A 6517-nucleotide genomic window follows, 5' to 3' on the forward strand; every position below is an offset into this window, starting at 1 on the left:
TCCCCAAGGTGTCAGTATGGGCCAACATAGTGAGGAACACTTGGCCCTGGCTTATAAAAAATTTGGAGCAGGCAAAGGAGAGATACAAGGCGCAGGCAGACAAACACAGGGTGCCCCAATGGGAATTAAAGGTCGGAGGGAAGGTTTACCTCTCCACCAAGAATCTCAGGTCTACGGCCGTGCAAGAAACTGAGTCAAACATTTGTGGGGCCGTTTCCAATCTCCCGGGTTATCAATGAGGTTACTGTGGAGTTGGAACTGCCGAAACCTTACAGGGGGTGCACCTAGTATTCTATGTGAGTCTGTTAAAACCCTTTATACTGGCACCGGAATGGCATCCTCAACCCGCAGCTGCGACCTCAATTATGGTACAAGGGAAACAGCACTTTGAGATCTCCAAGGTGTTAGATTCTCGGGTGCGAAGGGGCCAGCTGGAGTATCATGTGCATTGGGAACACCTGAACTCCAGCCACGATGAATGGGTGTCCGCTATGCACGTAAAGGCCCCCACCCTGGTGGCGGAATTTCATCGGCACTACCCCGCCAAACCGAGAAAACCCAGGGAGGGGGTCTTTGGGGAGGCGGAGTGTCAGCGAGGGCACCCAGTCGGGCCCTGGATAAGCAAGTTCCGTGTTCTCCCCACCCCCGCTCTCGTGGGAAAGTTCTCTTCAGTTTGGGAAGAAGGGACGAAGGCTGGAGGCAGTAATACTTCCACTTCAAAGCCTTCCTATTGTAAATCAACTATCTGTTCTCAAGGTGTCAATTCTGCCAGAAACCTGGCACCTCTAGAAGCTTGAAAGAACCCTGATGTTTTGCATTTCAAAGACTACGTGTAATCAATTCTAGTGTGTGTTCTCTATATAGCCTGTATCCTCCCCATCGGAATTCTGACCTTAAGTTAAGACCGTCTGACCCGTTTGCTTTTCTTAATAAAACTTTTAAAACTCTGCAACGTCTGGAGTGGAGTTTACTATTGCTGAAATGCAATGAGGTACTGAAGTCTGACAGGGTCCTGGCTGAGAAGTTCTGGTGGGGTTCAGAACTGAGAGAGGTCAGCCACAGTGTGTGCTCTCCCAGTTAGGTGTTTGTGCAAAGTCCCCCCCCCGCAGAACTAAGTGCCCTCTTGGTGCTTTTCCTGCCCCCACAGGCAGAGGTCTCTTTTCTGAAAAGAAAGGGGTCAGGCTTAGCCCCTCATTTGGCCCTCTCGGTTATTCCCACTCAGACAAATTGCATTTGGGAGGAGGGGGACAGATACTAATATTACAAGGAGAAAACAAGTTTTTTCCGAGAAAGGGGCAGCTGTGGGGCTTATCCAAAGAATCTTGGGCCACGTAAGGCATAGGGGACAACGGCTCTCCCCTCAAGCGGCTTTTCCTGGGCTGAATGTGAGAATTCTCACCCTGCTGGGTCCTCACATTCGCCATCCCCGCCCCACCCAGCTTTTTCCTCCTTGAAAGGAGGCCCGGCAGGTCTGACAACATTTCAGTTGCTCAGTTACGAAACACCTGGGGTGCCACCCTGGTTCTTCTCTGCTTATAGCCAGATGTCCACACAAGAAGGACATGATGTCCCCCTCACTCCTCAGGCAGTCAATGCTACATTATGAGTCCCTTTTTAAGGAGGAAAGCAGCCTACACATAAACAAAGAAGATGGTCACTGTTAGTTAAAAGAATGCTAGCTGGCAGGTAGCTGGATCTGCCAGGGGACGGGAGAGGCATCTTGCAGCCTGCAGATGCTACCAGGCCCTGGGGACTTCCTCTGTCCCAACCAAGGACACCCCCCTCTACAAACACACATTATAGGTCTCAACCCCCTTTCTTCTGCACAGGCCAACACCACCACCTCTCACAAATAAAGAGCTGAAATTCTCCACCAGTCAGGAGTCAACCTGAAAAGGGACAACCCAGGCCAAGCCCTCTTTCTGTCCCTAGTGGAGGAGACAGGTTTATAAGGACAGCAAAGGTCTCTGCAAGCAGCAGGCAAAACCACCCCCCTGGACCCTTCAGGCTTGCTTGCATTCAAAACATGGACTGCTTCAAAAGCAGATGCTGATAAAAAGAAATGGACCTCATCCCCCTGCGGCCCTCAAGTTTTTTATTTCCTCACCTGGGGCTACCTGCATCTCCCTTTGTTCCCCCAAGAACATGCACTAAACTGCCTTATACTGAATCAGACCCTGGTTCATCGAGCCAGTGTGGTGTACTGGTTAAGACTGGCGGACTCTAATGTGAAGAACCAGGTTTGATTCCCTGCTCCTCATGAGTGGCGGACTCTAATTTGGTGAACCGGGTTCAATTCCCCATTCCTCCACTTGAAGCCTGCTGGGTGACTTTGGCCTAGTCAGTTCTCTTAGAGCTCTCTCAGCCCTACCTACCTTACAGGGTGTCTATTGTGGGGAGGGGAAGGTGATTGTAAGCCAGTTTGTGATTCCTTAAGGTAGAGAAAATCAGGGTATAAAAACCAACTTTTTTAAAAAAAAGCTCAGTATTGTCTACTCATCAGCAGCTCTCTATGGTCTCAGGTGGAGGTTTTTTATGCCACCTACTGCCTGGTCCTATTTAATGGGAGATGCTGGGGATTGAACCTGGGACCTTCTGCATGAGCCACAGCCCCTCTGCTTAAGATTACCATCACAGAGGGGAAAGGCATACGTGAAAATAAGCCATACAGGGACGTGAACAGAAGTGATTGGGAGACTTTGAGGGGGCAGAAGGCGGTTTTAAGGGCTTCTCCTCCAGCCAGTGCCAAGAAACAGGCTGGGACCGGCCAAGGAAGAAAGGCTGGGTCTCACACACAGAACAGGCCCAAGTGTGGCCGGCCGTGCCCTCCGTTTGCAAGCTCAGAGCTGACATTGCTCTTCGTTGCAAACTGAGGGAGGGATGCACCTGCCTTTTGCTGTGTGCGGCCTAATTCTGGCTCCTCTCACCACAGAGGAGGAAAGCATGAAAGACTCTCCCTTCAGGACTAGAAACTTAAAACAGAGAGCCTGAGGCAGGACTGAAACTGCCTGGCCTTGGATGGGAATGTCAGGCAAAGTTAACCCCGCTTGCCTTGACTGTTAAAAAGACATGCCACTGCTAATGGCGGCTACAAAACATCTGCATGGGAGAAGCTAGCCCTCTTCCGTGGCTGCGGTGACGGGGTCCCCTCCCCCCGAATCCTGCAGCAAAGGTTGTGACAACCAGCCTCACCTCACAGCAGGCCTCCAGGATCAGACCTGGGGCTGGTGCCCTCCACACCATGTGGCACATGAACTGAAAAGCCCCCTTGTCTCTCTGCACAAGAACAGCCTTGTTTGAGCCCAGGACTGCAGGTGCTTCCCCCAGCAGCCTCCCCCCACCCCGACCAAGATTTCTCTCCAGCTGCTCCCTGAAGGCGTTTGGCTTGCAGAAGAAAGGAAAGCAAGTGGTGAGCGGCCAGCAGGAAACCAGTCTTCCTGGTTGGAGAGGTCCCCAAACTGTTTATTCTACACACACACACACACACACACACACACACACCTGAATCCTTCAGTTAAGCCTTCTGAGCGTGAAGCTGGCTGATCACGAAAGGCTGAAACAGAAGCTCACCTGCCTAGGGGCCCTTACACACTCCTTGGATTCCCCTACCCCATGAAGAAACCACCAGCAAGTTTACCAAGGGCCCCCCATAACCCAACAAGGAATGCAAAGAGCATAAAGGGGACAGACAGACAAAGGTGAAGTTCCCCTGATCAAGCCCCCAAAAGCCCTGCAAGAGATGGGGGCGAGGCGGGGGAAGTATTTCCCAGTCATCTGTCTTCTCCTGGCCCTCTCCCCCACCCCGGCCCCTTTCCTCTATTTGCATGCTTGAAATGAGAGCTTTCTGTTCATTACTCTGGGGACTCTGGTGGAAGCCTTGCTCCGTCACCCGGCCCTACTAACCTGCCCTGTACACTTGACGTGGGGGAGGGGGAGAGACACGCTGGAACAGCCAGCCCTTGCCTTGGAACAGAGCCAGCCCAAAAGACTGGGACAGCAGAGATGAGGGGGAATCAGTGGCACCTGGACACCCCCTACCCTTAAGAGAAGGCACAGGCCGGGAGAGAACAAGTTCAATGGTGCACAAACAGAATGTTTCTGCAGGAAAATACTGCTGCTTTTGGAAGACCCCTCCCCAGGCACAGCCCTTCCCCCTTTAAAAAAATAGGTATGAATCTAAGAAAAGCACTTCTGAGTCTAGGCACCATGTTCCTCCATCCCCAGTGAGAAAGGACAACTCGTTCCCCCCCCCCCAATCATTAAAGCTGTTGGCTTTTATTTCTAGGTAGATGTCCTGAGACTCCTTCTCCTCAAAACGTAAACCCTGTTGTCCTTGATGGCATTCCCATAACAATTTCAAATCAACAAGCCCAGTTTCCATTGTTGAAACAAACACGTTCACAGTCCCGCTGGGGTCCCCAGCTGGGGCTCCAAAGCCCTCTCTAGCTCTGCTGCCCCTTCGCCACCAGACCCCCCCCCTGCAAAGACCCCCCCGCTGAGAAGAGCTTCCACTCACCCTTCCTCAGGACCATCGCTGGGACAGGAAAACGCTGCCAAAACCCAACTCTTATTGCAAAGGGTTTTTAAAAATTATTATTATGAGACAATACCCCTCCCCCTTCAACATACAATTCAGTCTTGTGATTAAACAGGACAAATAAAAGAGAAAGGGGGGAGAAAGGAAGCTCAAATAAATATACAATAAAAAGCTAACTCTGGGTTGTTGTTTTTTCTTGAAGGCAAGAGTGCTCTTAAGTCGGGATAAATACAGCACACAAATACGGATGGGGACACAGGGAATAGGTGGGGGGAGTAGGGTGAAGTTTTAGAAGTGGTTGGTGGCGTTTGAGCCCCAAGACTTGGAAGGGGTGGAAAGAGGGAGGGAAAGAGAGAGAGAGAATCTAAGAATCCTGGCTGGGGGGCTCCCAAGAGCCAGAAAGAGCAGAAATGAGTGGGGGGGGGCTCTCTCCCTCCCCTGCTTCACCCCACCCCCTGCTTTAGCTCTGCTCAGCCCTGTTTTAAGAAAAAGAGGGAGGAAAAAAAGACCGTGGCTTGTAGAAACTATCACACAGTGATAACGTGATTGTGATTACTTCAGCAACAGCTCTTCAGGTGTGTGTGTGGGGTGTGTGTGTTTTTGTTTTGCAAATCCGAGTTCCCCTACTATACAAAATGTACAAAAAAAAGAGAAAGGGTCTTTTTGTCTCCAGCAGCAAAGCAAAAAAAAAGGGAGGGGGAGAAGAGAGGAAAAAGAAGGTGCTGGCAAAGGGAGAGAGGGCCCACGTTTGGCTTTTTAAAAACAGGAAGCCCACCTGGCCAGGAGACCGAGAAGAAACAGCTGTCTTTGCAAGCTGCCTCTCCTCGGTATGTCGTGTAACCGGCTCAGCTTTGTGTGAGGGTAGCCTGCTGTGGGGCTCCCCCTCCCCCCCAGCTCCTGCTGCCCTTTGCTTACAGGTACCACCAGAATGGCCCCAAAGAGTCCCCTGGCCACGAGGGCAGGAAGGCAGAAGCCTGAGAAGTCTGGCATTGCTGGGGTAGCAGAAACCAAACAAAGCCAGTGCCTCTGGCCAAAAGAGAGGGAAATTATGTAGGCCCCAAGCTGCAGTTGTGATTCAGGAATGGCGCAAGGTGCCCTTTGGCAGAGAGGGGAATCAAGTTATGGGGTGGTGGGGAGCAGGGAAGAGAGAGATTAATGCTGGTGGAGGCACCCAGAGGGAGGCTTGGAGCCAGAAGGGACTGATGTGATCAATGGCTTGAGAGGGGAAGAAGCCAGCCACTCCCCGCCCCAAAGGACTGCATGGCATGTGGGGCTCAGGCATTCCTACCTCCCCCCGTCCCCCATCAAAGCAAGAAGATCTGACTGCCATTATAGGCCCCCCTCTGGGCACAAGACTCTTGGAAGTAGGAGTGGGGGCAGAACTTCTTGACACACACACACACACACACCCGCAAAACATTCTGCCCCAGCAGAAGCTGGCCAAGATGGTCTGCATCCGCAAGTGAACCCTAAGTTCACCAGGAACGAGTTCCGTCTGATGATTCTGGCTCCTGCCCCGCTTCCCAATCCTTCCCACGCTCTCCGACATCTTCCTGCTCACTTTGAATAGCTGTCAGCGACTGGGGAGGCTGAAGGCTCAGACCAGGCTTGCGACGGGCTACTAACTTGCTTGCCGGTCAAGGCTGGCTCTCCCATCCACTTGCTAATGGTGCCGTCTCCTTCTCCCTCCCCCCTTCCCTGAGGGTGAAAGAGGAACAGAGGCAGGAGGAAGCTTTCCCACCTGACAGAAGTAAAGGGGGGGGAGATGCCAACACACCCATGCTGGTGGTCATGCATGCTGCAGCCATTGGGTGGGGGAGGAGAGAGATTCCTCAAGAGGGATGCATGTGGAGTGGGCAGAAGAGGCATGAACACAAAACAGAGGAGGGAAACAGACATGGTAGCCCTTTGGCCTCCAAAGCGGCACCAGGTTCCCCCACCATCCCAAGAAATCCAGGTTGGTCCCCACCGACCCTCGGT

The sequence above is a fragment of the Euleptes europaea genome, chromosome 3 (genome assembly GCF_029931775.1).
Source record: "Euleptes europaea isolate rEulEur1 chromosome 3, rEulEur1.hap1, whole genome shotgun sequence".
Classification (NCBI taxonomy): Eukaryota; Metazoa; Chordata; class Lepidosauria; order Squamata; family Sphaerodactylidae; genus Euleptes; species Euleptes europaea.